The sequence below is a fragment of the Peromyscus leucopus genome, chromosome 3 (genome assembly GCF_004664715.2).
Source record: "Peromyscus leucopus breed LL Stock chromosome 3, UCI_PerLeu_2.1, whole genome shotgun sequence".
Classification (NCBI taxonomy): domain Eukaryota; kingdom Metazoa; phylum Chordata; class Mammalia; order Rodentia; family Cricetidae; genus Peromyscus; species Peromyscus leucopus.
Window position 1 is genome coordinate 15,933,278 of NC_051065.1, and position 16,696 is coordinate 15,949,973.

Consider the following 16,696-nt stretch of genomic DNA (forward strand, 5'->3'; position numbering starts at 1 on the left):
CAGGTCCTGGGCTCGTTACATGAGTTGGCTGTTTGAAACCTGCCTGGGGCTTATGCAGGGACACTAGGCTCGGCCTGGGAGGAGAGGACTGGACCTGCCTGGACTGAGTCTACCAGGTCGATCTCAGTCCTCAGGGGAGGCCTTGCTTTGGAGGATGTGGGAATGGGGGGTGGCCTGGGGGGAAGGGGAGAGGGGCGGGACGGGGGGAGAACAAGGGAATCCGTGGTTGATATGTAGAACTGAATTGTATTGTAAAATAAAATTAAAGAAAAAAAACTTTAAAAAAGTCTACCTCAGTACAGTTTGGGGCATATATTATTGATGTCACCTTTTATTTGTGAAATCAGGGCCTTGAAGTACCTCATTTACTTTTAGAATTTATATTCAAACTCAAATCAGTCCTTTGAGTCTCTGAGGTCCACATTGCTTCTAAATCTGAGAGAATTCTGTTGTCACCAGGGATGCTGTTCTGTAAATGCCCGTTCTATCTATCTCTGACAACTCAGTTTCTACCATAAAATCCTTATTTTTCCAGTGTATATTTGAGGTGTGGTCACCGCTCTGTGTGGCAAAGCAGCCATTTGATTGAATCTCATTTAGTACAGCTAATTCACGGTGGCAGTGTGGCTCTGTTTTGAGGTGTGCTCTCATTTAAATTGTGACTTCAATATTTTTTAGTCTGAGACTATTGGAGATGGTAAAGTTTTCTATTTGTGTGTAATTATGGTAAATTATTGCTGTAAATTGTGCCCACTTACTTTGAACTGCAGCTTTGACATTAATAATAAACCTATAACCTATTTTCACAAAACACTTATCTATTATTATTTTCTGAACTGATTTTTTTTCCCTTTCAGTTTTGTTGTTGCTTGGGTCCTATTTTATTTTTCATCTCTTAACAGAGCCTGACAAACAATGAGGTGCAAACAACGTTCCAAATCCACTGTGTTAAAGAAAAAGTTAGTTCCCCTTAATAATTTTGTTGTCCCAGATACATATAATGAAAAAAAATCCACAGTCATCTATGTATTTTCTCAGCTTAATATTCACTTGTATTATCAAAATCATCACTAAGTAAAATCACAGATTTTTTTCTATCACTTAATAAATTCATCAATTTATGCCAGTTGCTGTGGTCACTTGTCATTGTAAAATAAAATAAATGATCACCGATAGAGCAAAGGAAAGCAATACTAAAAGGATCGTGAGGCCGAGCATTTTAGTGAAAGGAGGGATAGATAGATAGGAACAAAACACGTGATGATCACTCTGACAAATGAACAATTCAACTGACAATTTTTCAGAGTAGTCAGCACTCAAAACAGCAGCAAACACCTGACTGAAGATGCCTTCTCTATTGTTCCAGAGGCATATATTTTGCATTTTTTGTTGTGATGTTATGAAATGTGAAATTTTAAGAATCACTAGTATGTTTCTATTTCCTCTACATCATTCTTCACAGGAAGGAATATTGCATTAAATTATTTAAATAAAAATATACAGTAGATTAATAGGATCTGATATCTAGATTAACAAAAGAGTAAGGGCTTCTTGGGAAGTACAAACAACTCCAGGTGGAACATTAAAACTGTTACAAAAACTCCAAATTTTAGGATTCAATCTTGGTCTTCTGAATATAGATAATCCCAGGCTAATGTTTGCTATCTAGTTATAAGTTTTTATATTATTTTTGGTTTTTATTCATTTTTATTTACTTTCAGGTCAATTTGAGTAAATAAAAATCTGTCCTAAAGACTTTCCTGCAAGGATTCGGTGTGTGGTGTCTTGTTTCTTTGTAAGTTTTTTCATAAAGACATTAGTGCAAGAAAAGAACTTCAATAACTTTCCTGAAGAAGCAGTGTAAAGATAAACATAGGGTGCAAGTCTCTGGCATCAACCAATTGCACCACATAGTAAGTAAATATGTACATAATAAATAAAACAAAATAATAAGAGGCAGTGATTTTTCAACCAATATATATATATTAGATATCCATGTGTATATATGTATACAAGTATGTATGCCTATAAATACATCTACCTATTGTGACTTTTTATATAAAATATGAACTAGTTAAATATTCTACCCTTTATAAAAGTGATAAAACAGCTTATTACAGCTTTTTGATATCTATCAAAGATTTATTTTCGGCATACTTTTTTCTGCTGGGTAAAACAAAGCAAAAGCACTTTATTTTTGTTATTATGTTGACATTCCAAGTAGTCTTTGCTCTTACTAACTTCAGAATATTAGTCAGACCAGGATTTTACACCAAATTTCTATTAAATAGTTAAAGTTTTCAAATATAAATTTTTGTCTAGATGTTTCAGTGCAGACTATAGACATTGATCATTAACTGTATTTTCTTAAGCCATACGTTAGAAGTGTTACATGTTTTAAGAAAGAAGCTTTTTGTCAATCCCAACTCCAGTGATTCTAATGACACTATCTTCAAATAGACCGTATTGGCTTCATGCATTTCTATCCCATTTTGGTAAATGTTACAGTATTTTAATCATCATCATGATAATCTCTGCTGTGGGAACTATGAAATGGATCTTTATTGATGCAGCCACCAGTAACTGTACCTGTGTATGGGAGTGTCTTTGTTATTTTTTTTTTTTTTGTTGCTATCATAAAGTTCTCAAGCAAAATCAACCTAAAGGAGAAAGAGTTTACTTCAGATAGCAGTTGCTAAGGGAGATAGTCTGTCACAGCAGCATGCAAGGCCCACATGTTGGCAGGAGCAGAAGGCTGGCTTCCCATGTTGCATCCACAAACAGGAAGCAGAGAGTGAGCAGGAAGTGGGACAACATAGGATATAAAACCTCAAAGCACACACCAGTGACCCACTTCCTTCAGGAAGTTTCTTCCCTCCTAAAACTGAGACAACCGTCCCCAAACCTCCACTTCCAGTTGGGAGGGACTAAGTAGTTAAACATGTGTCCCTATATAAGGATATTTTCATTTAAACCACAACAGAGAGTCATGTTGTAGAATACTTCTTAACTAGACAAAAATGTGCCACAGAATATTAGTTTAACCGTGTAGAGGTGTGCTACTTTTTTTCATGCTTCATTTGTTTAACGAGGTAAGGATACGTGTTCAATTATGTAGAGATATGTTGCATCTATTTCACCTTGCCTGCCTAAGGCAACTGAGTGGTCTAATAAAAAGCTGAGCGGTCAATAGCTAGGCAGGAAATGGACAGGCACGGCTGCCAGGCGAGAGAATAAATAGGAAGAGAAATCTAGGCTTAAGAAGAGGGAGGAAGAAGAGGAAGAGAAGGAGGAGCGAATGAGGAACATGCCTGGGGTAAGAAGCCAGGTAGATGCCAGCTAGCCAGACACAGAGAAGCAGTGCAAGTAAGATACACAGAAGGAAACAAAAGTAAAAAGCCCAGAGGCAAAGGAGAGATAAAGAGAAACATGTTAATTTAAGTTGAAAGAGCTAGTCAGAAATGTGCCTAAACGAGGTCGAACACTCAAAACTAATAATAAGTCTCTATGTCATGATTTGGGAGCTGGTTTCTAGCCCAAAAGAAACAGCCTGGTACAGAGTTAACTTGATCAGTGCAGTGTTTTGATTGCTCCAAAGATACATCATTATTTTCATCCTTCTTTCAGTCTTCAAGCCTGATTATGATTATGTCTAATTCCTAAAAATATTTTCATTAGTCACTTAACAAAATCTCAGCAGGACTTATTAAAGTCATCTCTCACATGAAATTAAGTACTACAAATAACTAAGCTTTGTGAAGAATAAGATCTGTTAGAAGCTGAGATAAACTAATCTTTAGGCCTCTTAGGACAAATTTCTAAAAGTGGTTTTAAAGGAAAAGTTCTTGAATGAAATGAAAAGTTGTTACTCCAGTGGACACAGGGGTGCTGGGAATGTGAAACATCCTGATTCTGTCAAGGAGACAGTGTTAACATTCTACCTAGAAGATCAAAGTAATTAGAAATCCCTAATGCTGAAGTCCAGTCCACAGAAGGACCCTGAATCCCTTCAGTTCTCAGAAGGATGGCAAAGGCAAGAAAGCTCCATAAGAGAACTGTGAGCCTGCAGAGGCTAATTCACAAGACCGAAGCAAAGATGTTGACTCCATGACAGAAGTAGAGACAGAAAGTGCTGAGACAGAAGCTCTAGCGAGGTTTCCATAGGATCTAGCAAAGGTTATTGATGAAGGTAGCTACAGGAAACAAGCCATCATCCATGTAGGGAAGCCACCTTCCTCTGGAAGAGTATGCCAACTACTGAACCCATTACTACAGAGAAATGGTATTACCTAGTAACATGCGTGTGATCATCCAAGAGTACTGATGGAGATATGCAGTGAGATTAATGTAGCTTTCATGCTTGCTAGCATAGCATTCATTTTAAAACCCATGCACCAAGAGTATTTTCTACTTTCCAGCTTTATCTTAAAAAGAAAGAAAGAAAGAAATAACATTAGGAACTCCCTCCACATTCTTTCTTCTGATGGGTCCAGGAAACTCAAATTGAAAATGTTTTGGAAAGGACTCATCAATCCTAAGTACCAGGAAGAATATTTCTGACTTAGAGAAAGTGGTAAATGATATCACCATTCACAGGAATTGGAAGAAACATAATCTACTTTCAGGGATGATTCTGAGGGGCGGTGTCCCATAGTCCTATTCTAAACCTCTCAACATGGTGAACCATGTATTAGTTTTGATTGCTACACCTTTGCTTTCTCCAGAATACATTACTCAATAAATCTTCATTTGTCTTTCCAATCTATCACCTTTCAACTAGGAAATAAATCTTAAAAGGAATAGTTTCTTCCTCTGTAGTGGTGGTAATACTCTGGTGTTTACTATGTAGACCATCAAAAGGATTTTTACCCATTACATATTAATAGATGCATGCACTCTTCTCTATTGTGAGAGATTGCTCTCTGTAGTCCATATATTTTTAATTACTACCTGTCATAGGCTATATCAGTCACCATGAAAGGATTTTATCACACTAAAGTCACTTCTCCCTCTGTTATATATTGTTCTGTTTCCATATATTTTATATCAGCTACAACTATATTGTTACTTTTGTTTATCTAGATAATCTACATTTAAAACAATTGGATATAAAAGTTAACTTACATAACTTCATTAGATACACACACACACACACACACACACACACACACACACACACACACACACACACACACGTATATGCCTGGTAATATACTCCAGAATGAGAAACTAAATTTAAAATTTATTATACATTTGGAGTAGTGCAAAAATGTATTTTTTACTTTTAGAGGAAGGCTGTATTTGTTCTTTATCTTGAAAGATATTTATCTAGATATGAAATTCCAGTTTGATGTATTTTTGGAGTTGTTTATATGTGCCATTTCCTTGTCTTCTGGCTTGCTTAGTGTCTGATTAAAAGTGTATGGCAATTTCCTTACTTTTTTATCTATATAAAAAGTCTTTATTCTGTACCTACTTTTAGGATACTCTCTTTGCCTGTTATTTCCAAAAATTTAAAACACACAAACACATATACATGTATATGTACATATATACATATACAAACACATATATATTCTGTATATTGGCTTATTATGTGTGTAGGACTTGAAAACTATGTATACAGTGTTTGTGTGTTTATTTATGTAAATATATGTTAATATGAACACATATATATGAATGTTTGCATGTGTGCATGCCCCGTGTGTTGGAAAATTCATGTTTCTTGGTGGTCCCTGAGTTTTATTGAACCATCCTTTGTTCGTTCTCATTGATTTGGAGTAGTTTTAGTCATAATTTTCTTTAATATTTCTTCTAATGCCTAAACATATCTTCTGAAATTCCAATTAGGCATACAGTTTAATATTTACTACTGTCTCATAGCTCTTAGATGCTCAATATTTGTTATCTTAGCCTTTTACCTCATTTCATTGAACTTTGTGTAATATGTACCAAATATCTAGATTTTGTTATTGAACTGGTAGTCACACCATGTTCCCCAAGTCCATTTGGGGAACTTATCTGTGATATGAGTAAGCCATGATAAGAACAAAAACAAAAGTAGAAAGCAGAACAAGGAAATCTTATTCAATGTAACCACATTAGATTGGAGCAAGAGATTCAGTGAGAATCTTAAGTCTGTTTTTGGTTACTTGCATGAGATCAAGATTTAAATAAAGGTCCAAGAATATGAATATATAAACAGTCCAGGTCTAAGTGTTTTCCCAACCACAATCATTATTTGGATTTCAATCTCATACATTGTTAGAACGTGTGAAATATCTCCCCATGATACAAGTTTCCCCTCTGGCTGGTGTCTTGTTTCTTCTCTTAGCATAAGAGACCTGGAGACATCTCATTTCTTTGGGGTCTATTGTTTCTATAGTTGGATAGTAGTTGAGAGTCAGTATATCATTAGAATATCTTCATTTTTGCCAGACCTGTTATATTTCTCCACTTTCTGTTTTAACAATTCAATATTGACGTGGAACATGTCTATTTCTTTCCCTCTTTTGTTGGGCTAAACAATGGATGGATGGACATACTCTTCATCTGTGTCATTAGCTTTTTCAAGTATTTCCATTTGTCTTTTTGTCATAGTTTCTGGCAAAAACACTTACCTAAGCTCATTTGTCCTTCTACTGTCTATTAGAGTCTTGGAAGTATCTGTAGTTAACTCTGGGTGAATTGGATGGTATTCTTCTAATCACTATTTGTTTTGTGATTATGTTTGTTTTTTTGTGCCTTTTCATTTATCTTTTGATTTTATTTTCTTTGAAATATGATTTGGGTTAGGATGTTAGAGTGAGATAATTTATATATAGACTGGAGCATTTTTCCAAAGGTTTGGAGGGTTTTTTGTTTATTTGATACATTGTTTATTAACATCCTCAGGATTTAATTTGATTTCAAGCTTGCTATGCATTATTTTCACCTTCACTGAAAACAGACTTTAGAATCTATGAGATGCTTCTCATGGGAGGTTAGCGAGTGCAGTCTTTTTAAATATCTCCTCCCAGGTGTTTTAGTTTTGAATTTAGTTACAGAAATTCCTTGTGACTCAGACAGCCTTTCCCTAAGGTTCTCTTAACAGTACTACCATCTTACTTTTATTAGATTCTATTTGCTAGGTGTCTGGTGTAGAAGAGTGTTCTCAGAAATTTTCATTATATTTCATAGAGATACTTCCCCCTTCATAGCAAAGACGTGACTTCCACAGACATTTGTGGGTCTAAGATCTGCACATATTCCTCTTACTCTAGGGCAAAGTGATTTGGTTGTATGTGTGTGTTTCTTTCACTAGATCTGTATGTCTGGTCATACTGTGGTCATTCCATCTACAAATAACACTATTATACCACAGAGGGAGAGAAATAGGGTCTTAGTAGATTCATGCCTCTTCTGCTCAGTTCCCTCAGGTCTGAACTATAAAAGATGTTGTCTTGAACTTTTATCACTCTTATATATAATACTCTCAAGGGGTTCATAGAGGGAAAACTCTTTAGTATTATCCTGATAGCTGTTGTGTCTGGAGTCTCTCTGGGCTTTTAATACTCCTGGTAGTTCCTACATGGCTTTGGATAAATCATCAATGACTTTTGATTCATTCCTATTATGAGTCCCTTCTACATGGAGGCAATACATTTGCCTTGCATTAGGTACCTCTATTTCCAGATATTTTCCTAAGGGATTTCTCTGGGAGATCAGTCCTTTGAGAGTGCCATAGAAAATTGTAAAATTGAGGTGTTTGGTCTTTTGCATGAAATTTTTCGAGTGATGCTTTTGGATTTTCTTTTTAAATAGTGAAACTGGATGGTACCAATGAAATACAGTTTGCTACTTTCTTGACAGTCTTCAACTATCTCAAATGACTTTTCTTTCCTTATATCAAATATTTAATACTATGAGAATAAACAATGTCTAGTTCTACAAGCATGGAAAATTATAAACTTTTCTACTAATTTTGTTTATTATTTTTAAATGACGCCCATTTAGACTCGTTATTTATGTTAAACAATCACTCCTTTAGATATTGTACTATACCTAATCAACAAAGAATAATGATGCAGATAAGAAATACATTAATCAGTAACTACTCTTTTTCTAACATACTATATAACACTAGTAAATTAATTATGTGTTTCCTTAATCTAGGCTATTTTTAAGTATGCTTTTTCTTCTACTTTACTGGATTTTCAAAAATAAACTTTAGAATGTAACCCTGGGTCTCTCTTAGGCCTGTGGAACCATCTAGGTACAACCATTGTTGTACTTTGATCAAGTGAACTCATGGATGTACACATCACTAGAAATACCAATTGGGCTGTTGATGCATCTAATAAATGCCTCATTAACAGGACATATGGGCGTGTGCATGTGCGTGCGTGTACATACATACATACACACACACACACACACACATATATATATACACACACAGTATCTTTGGCTCATGTTTAATAATTCAGTAGATATCTTATTATATGACTTTTACTGCATATATTCTTTAATGCAGACATCATTCAGGGGCAGTATATTATGTTAAAAAGTAAAAATTACTCCTTTTGTTGATTATGAACAAGATCATGTAACATTTTTGACTTTTATTGATTTTTCCTTTCTGAGACATTTTAGTGTAAGACCATATATAATAGATATGTTATCATCAATATTAAACATAATGTACATACTATAAACTAGCAATGCTAGAACAAGCTCACTCTAGAAATACATTTATAGTCATGATTAACCAAGGGTCATATGAACACTGTGAGAACTGTATTCTTAAGACCATGCAGTTTAAAATGATATGTTCTTAGGCCTTATCGAATGAATTTTAAATCAAAATATTCTGTGCCAGTTATTGTTCTCCTCTTTCTAATATTTCATTATAATTAGCTTCAAGTCTAAATTAATCATTTTCTGCCTGTGAGCATTAGCATATACACTCTTTTTGTTTTAGAAATTCTGTTTTATTTGATCCTAGTGAGGAACATGAGGAATTCAAACAATGGTCTGAGCCATAGTGATATTTCACATTAGTTCATTGGGTATTTGGACTTTAGAGCTTTATAAGTAGTTTTTTCTTTATTTAAAGATAATTTGGCAACTTAGATGATCACTTTAAATATTGTCTTTAAATGACAGTCTTAACCTTACTAAAGCCCATTTCACAGCAAGTGTTTTGCGACATTATTTGTGAATACTGCCAAAGTCTGGCTTGATGAGTAACTCTGTTTTACTGGGTTTAGTTTCAGAACTATGGGTGAGAGACTACCTGCAGTAGCAGAAATACCTCAGTTATACCTGTATCATCCGAACCAGCATGGATCAGGACTCATGGAAGCTTGAGTCCTGGAGCTTGATCCATACATGCATAACTTGCAGGCCGCAGCTCAGCAGGTTGCAGCTTGTCTTCTTAAAGCATTTCTGTTGGTCTCTGACGCTAAGAGGCAGATCGTCTGCTCTTTGCCCTTTCTAGGCAGTTTAGCTGGTCTCTGTTCTTTCTAGGTAGCTCTGCGGCTTCAAAGTAGCTTCCCTGGTCTGATCTTCTAAGCTGCTCATCTTGTCCAGGATGTCTTTCCCCAGATCTTACAGCTACGCTTGGGGATGCATTGAGCTAGTGAATCTGGTCAGTTTAGGTAATTTCCTGAAGCTGTTGAGTTGCTTACTTTCTGAACAACTTACTTACTTACTTAATGAGGTTCCCTACAGGATAGAATGGTTTGTCACCTCCCTTTAACGCCTCTTTAACAGCCTGCTTGATAACAAGCTTTCCTCCAGGATGGACAGTTTTATCCTGGCGGGCATTCCTACATAAGAGTAAGGAAATTTCTGAGTCTGTGAATGTGCATCCGCGGTGACTAGGGTGCAGATTTCATTCCATCTTTCCCCATTCTCAAACATCTCAGTTCCGAGGATTTCAGAATGTTGAGTCTGAGTCTTCAAAGGAGACAAAAGATTTTTTTTCCTTCTTTTTTTTTTTTTTTTTTTTTTTCCAAGACAGGGTAGATTTTTTTTTTCCTTCTAATGAGCCCATTACTACTATGCCCGCCCATTTCTCATCTAATGTCTTTACGTAGCTGCTTCATAGAAATTTTATGTTTTCTTTTTAGGATAGTCTATTATTCTATTTAAAAAAGGGTTGCCTGATTAGTTATTTCACATTGGATATGTCTTTCTTCCTGGTAATGAAATTCAAGAATGTGAGTTTTGCAGTCTATAATGTGCCACGTATACTTTCAACATCCCTACCCCATTCCTCACTCGCTCTTTCTTCCTATGTACAAGGAGAAGACAGGGATAGCCTGAGCCCTATAGGAACCCATATGACACTCTTCTGTTAGTAACTATAATAAGCAGAAACTGTCAGACATCAGGTGGCTTAAAGAGGAGTCACAGGAATGGCAACGAATGTCATTTACATATTCTGAAGCATTGCCCTTTTGTGCTGTACCTTCACCTACTTCAATTCTGAAGAGGAATATGAAGCATATCTACAAATTATCTGCTTGGTTTATTTACAGACCCCTCAGAATTTCCCAAGGACAATGGAGAGCATGTACTTTAAATTTGCTTGATTAAATGACCTCATAAACTGATTTTTCCCCATATAAAAAGCAGTTAGCTCCAAATGGTAAACTCCAATCTTCTTTTCACATGGTAGACATGCTGATGACTATGAAATTGGCAGTTTTTCCTGCCTGGCTCCACAGGATCTCTCATTATAAAAGTTTCAGGAGAGAAATTTAGACTTATTAAAAAAAAGAAAGACTACATTTACACAAGCACAGTACCTCTACTTTGAGAAATACAAAACAAGAAATTCTAATAACAAGGAAACAACCTGTATTAGTTATTTTCTTAATGCAAGGGAATGCCAACAAGAGGCATCATAGCAAAAGCAAATTTTATTTCAACTCACAGTGCCACACTGAGGCAATCTTGAAAGCTTTCACAATGGCAGGAAGAGCTATTATCCTTGCTTTGAAAAGCATGGTGTGACTTGTTCACATCTCTTTTCTTTCTTTTCCTTTCTATCTTTCTCTTTCTCTTTTCTTCCCTCCCTCCCCCCCTCCTCTCTCTCTCTCTCTCTCTCTCTCTCTCTCTCTCTCTCTCTCTCTCTCTCTCTTTTCACATATATTACATCCTGACCACTTTCATCTCCCTCCCCTCCATCCTTCCCCCCACTTCCCCTCTCCTGAGATCTGTTTTTTTATCCTTTCCCATCAGGCCTCCCAGGGATATCAACCAACCATGGCATATGAAATTAAACTAAGACTAGGCACATCCAGGCACATCCCCTCATATTGAGACTGGACAAAACAACCCAGTAGGAGAAAAATGGTCCCAAGTGTAGGCAAAAGAGTCAGTGACAGCCCTGTAGCAGGAATCTTAAAAGTTCTTATTAATAAAATCAATCCTGAGGCGAGTTATTGGGGTCCATGCTGGTAGATCAGAGAGACAGAACAAACCACAGCTATCTCACCTCGCCGGATCCTCAGCTGGTCTTGTCTCCTCAGACTGGAGGCCTCTGAGTCCTCATCCGGAATGGGTCTCAGCTGAATTACTGCTCAAAAGCCTGAATGCTTAACCAGCCACATGTTTAACCAGCCAAATGCTTAACCAGGCCAAAATCTTCTAGTTTCTCGTCCTCATGCCATATATATATATATATATATATATATATATATATATATATATATATATATATATATATACACATATATATATATATATATATATATATATCTTTTTGCTTTCTACCACCACTCCCTGGGATTAAAGGCTGGCTTTCTGGGATTAAAGGTGTGTCACCATGCTTGGTTATTTCCAATGTGGCCTTGAACTCACAGAGATCCAGAGGGATTTCTATCTCTGGAATGCTAGGATTAAAGGTGTGAGTGCCACCATTTTCTAGCCTTTGTATCTAGTGGCTGTCTGTTCTCTGACCCCAGATAAATTTATTAGAGTACACAATATTTTGGAGAACACAATACCACCACACAGCCCCTCGCTCACTGTTAGGCATCACACAATGAATACCAAGACACACAACCAAAACATATGTTGAGGACCTAGGTCAGACCCATACAGGTTTCCTGATCGTAGATTCCATATTTGTGAGCCCCTATGAGCCCTGCTTAGTTGATTCTGTGGGCCATTGTCCTTGACCCCTCTAGCTCTTACGATCTGTGTGTGTGTGTGTGTGTGTGTGTGTGTGTGTGTGAATGTTTTGTGTATAGGTACCTGTCAATGTAGAAAAGCGTGTTGGATCCATTGAAGTTGGAGCTACAGGCAGTTGTTGACATAGGTGCTGGTAACTTAACTTTGGACCCCTGTTAAAACAACAAACACGGCCGGGCGGTGGTGGCACATGCCTTTAATCCCAGCACTCGGGAAGCAGAGCCAGGCGGATCGCTGTGAGTTCGAGGCCATCCTGGGCTAACAAGTGAGCTCCAGGAAAGGCGCAAAACTATGCAGAGAAACCCTGTCTCGAAAAACCAAAAAAAAAAAAAAAAAACAAAAACAAACACTCATAACTGCAAAACCATCTCTCTAACTCCTCATTATATTTTTTAGTCTTATTTACAGATAAATTCTATATTAGTGTCTTTAAAACCACAACACAGCATGTTTAAATATACAGTGATTGCAACAAAATTTGCTGCATTCCAAATATAGTGGGTTCTCAGTCATATATAGGGCATACTAAGCACATCAAAGTTTATATGATCTTAGGAGTGGCATTGAGTGTGGCATCAGTTCACTGATCCAATGTCCATTGTTTGAAAAAGTTGCCATATAATGCTTTAGCACAGAGAAGCTTAGCAATGTAGCCAGCGAGAAAAGACTTCAAGGCCCATTTTGCAACATTGTAGCTAGAGTTTTCCCCAGTCCTGCCTTGCCCACAGTCAGGATAAATCTCTCACCCACCAGTCCTGCAGCAGCTCAGACCCAACCAAGTAAACACACAGAGACTTATATTGCTTATAAACTGTATGGCCAAAGCAGGCTTCTTGTTATTTAGTTCTTATATCTTAAATTAACCCATTTCTATTAATCTATAATTTGTCATGTGGCTCGTGGCTTACCGGTACCTTAACATCTTCTCACAGCGGCATCTGGCAGCATCTCTCTGCCTCAGCCTTCCACTTCCCAGAATTTTCTTCTCTGTTTGTCCTGCCTATACTTTCTGCCTGGCTACTGGATAATCAACATTTTATTTATACAGAGTGATATCCATAGCACTTCCCCTTTTTTTAAGGAAGGTTTTTAACTTTTACATAGTAAAATTATATATAACAAAACAACTATCAAGCAAGAATTGAAGTTACAATATCTAGTTTATTTATAATAACTATTTGTTTTTGGCAAAACTAAAGAAGATAGCCTATCTATCGTATATTTGTGAGTTTAAGGTTTTATATCTAACTTATCTCTCATCATAACCAAGGAAATTATAACTATGTAGCCTTTAACTACTCCAAAGATCTCAGAAGGATATAATATTACCTGAGAAATGGGAGAAGGATGTAAGCAACTTTTGGGAGTCTTTCAAGAGTAGAAAGAGACAGCTGGCAGCCTGGATAGTCATCTAAAGTTTTTTTGTAAAGTTGGGGCATCTGTCTTCAGCCCACAGGCCTAGAGTCTCTCAGTCACCTCTCTCTGTGTCCTGTAGAATGTCTGGCAGTTTTCTCTGTGAAGCAGCAACCTGAAGGACCATTTTGCCAAGCAAAGTTCAATGGTCACCTTCCTATGGGTCCTGTATGTCCAGTCGATCAAGCAGTCTAGGCAAGAACGGATTCTTGCCCAAATGGCTATTTTTTATAAGGTGAAGATAAACTCCATATGGAGTGTCTTTGATGCCCATCCTCCTCTCTGCAGAAAATCGGTGCTGCCAGGAGCAGACACCGATTGTCCAGAAAGTCTAAATTTTTGAGATACATTTTGAGATACATACAAACTTGATGTATCTTAAAATTTTTGTCCAGAGCAGTCTCATTGTCCAGAAAGTCTAAATTTTTAAAAACATTTTAAAAGTCATATTCTGTAGGTCTTTGAAGTATTTGAAGGTTATCTATCTATCTGAAATATATCTATGTATACCTAGAAAACTTAACATGACTATAAGTTTGACTATCAATCTGTATTTTTAAATTATCTATTACAATCTAAATGAGTTACATAAAGATAACACCTCCAACGAGAGTGGAAATATATATACAGTATAAAAAATTAAGTTTAAACTTGTATCAATAAACTAAAATCCATAGCAATGTGAAACATTTCTAAACAAGTTGTTACTCTTTGAAAGTAGGCTCATTAATCTATTCTTTCATCTTATTATTATCCATACTATCTCCCTTTTTTCTTTAAAAGGAGATTGTATTTATAATTAACCTGTTTTAAATAAAAATATTGGTTTTTCTCTGCCCCACACCAGATGGGCTCTTTTGATATGGGACATAAGACTCTCTCAACCTTTTTTTTTAATTTTTTTTTTTTTATTTTTAGGAATATGTTTGGTTTTAGAGAAGGAGTGAGCCAATTCCATTTCCAAAGCCACCTTGGTATATTTGGGAATCTGGGCATAGCTCCTCTTACTGTTTCCTGCTGGAGGAGGGTGCTGTATCTTATGGGGACACAAAGAAAATTTTAGGATTATGGAGTAGTCCGTGAGGGTGTATTGTCTGAACCAGATGCCTTGAAACCATTCTGGATGTTGGATCATCTGGGCCATGGTGTTATCGGAGACCTTTTAGGGGGTCTTGGCTGGTCAAACTTGATGTATCTTAATCTGGAACAACTCCATAGCCTCTGGCTTTCTGTGGAAACATTAGCAGAGTCTCCTTTCCAAAGCAACATATCCTTATATCCAAATTTTGAAGTCAAAGTACCTTTAAAATATACATATTGGTTTAACTCAACAGCTTTTACAATCAAATGTTGGGCGCCATTTGGCAGCATCTGGCAGTGTTTCTCTGCCTTAGCCTTCCACTTGCCAGAATTTTCTTCTCTGCTAGTCCTGCCTATACTTTCTGCTTGGCTACTGGCCAATCAACATTTTATTTATACAGAGCGATATCCACAACACAACATTTTCAATCTACATTGACAGTCGCTTTCTTGGAAACTTAACAAAGCCACATTCTCCAAAAGCATCCCCTATTTTATCCTTGCCTTTGTTTCATGGTTTGTCTGAAGAAATATTCTGCTTATCAGTTCAACTCCACTATCACATTCTGTAATCATCGATAGTGAAGTCAACCCCACCCTCTCAGTATCTTCCTTGTGAGTATTCCTCTATCTTGTGGTCTCTACCAGGTTAGTCATAGATATGTATATATACACACAGACACAGATACAAAAGTACATTTGTGTATGTGTATATGTATGTATGTATATTCAATAAAATGAATATCTAACAAAAGACTATCTGGAAGGAAAATGCAGCATCAAGTCTCATGTCAGTGTTTCATACCATACTGGAAACCTAAGAGATCATGATCTTGGACTTCAGGCCTCCAATACTAAAACTACATTTCTGGTCAGTAAATTAAATTCCATGACAGTTTCTTGTGGAAATGGTAGCAAGCTAATATGTGTCCTCTGGATTGACACTTCCAGTATAAAAACAAAGAGGACCCTGGAGTGTACCACTTCTTCACTCACGGCATCAGCATAGGACTCTCCATCAAGCCATGGAAAATGACATGCCAGTTGTGTTTCAGTAGGAAGCTTGTATGACAGCCAATGTGGTCACAAACATAACTTTCCAAAACAGTTAACAGTAATTGCATTGTTATCTCACTTTTTTTTTTGTTTTTATATTTCTTCTTTTGTTCTTCAAGATCACATGAATAAAACTAAAAACATCAAAAGTCTCAGGTCACTATTACTTGAGAAGCAGTGTTCTGTGTGCTGTCCTATGGGTTCCATAGCACATCTAGTTCTCTCCATAAGCACTATTAACAGCTACTGGCTGATAATATATGAAACCTGTAGATGTAAGTTGTCCAAGGATACAAATTGTTGAGACAGCACTAATGTTACAAACCTATATTTTTCCTCCTGAAACAATATTCCAGAGGAAACAAAAGTCAAAAAATACAATGAATTTACCTTTTCTTACCTTCAATCTGGTTCTTTTTTTGATTTTTCAAACATTTATAATTTGAAACTGAAGAAATCTAGATGAAACTTGAAATAGAGGAACTTAAAAATATATTAAATGCAAGTGTTTGTACATATATTCATTTGTATTCTCTAGACTATGTACATACTAATACTGGAAAGCCTAGCCCAGCCTTTGTCCAAGTTAGTCAACTCCACAGTCTTGATTATTCTGAATTTGGTTGAATTTTTAGCTCTGTATCTGTCTTGGGGGATTCTATTCTAGATTATGGATCAATTATGTCCATTATGCAAATGGATATGTGGTGAATATCTTAGGCTTTGAAAACCATGTCTTTTCATAAAAAATTAATCCTGTAGTCATAAAACACATGCAAACAAAAGGTAAGTATCCCCAAAAAACCATTTATTCATGGACACTTAAATATTATATATTATTTGTCTGTTGTATATTATTTTTATTTCAGTCATTTAGATTTATACATAATTTTTAGTTCATGAACTTAATAACTAGTAATTGTTCCAGGCTTATAATCTTCACTAAATATTCCCTATAGTA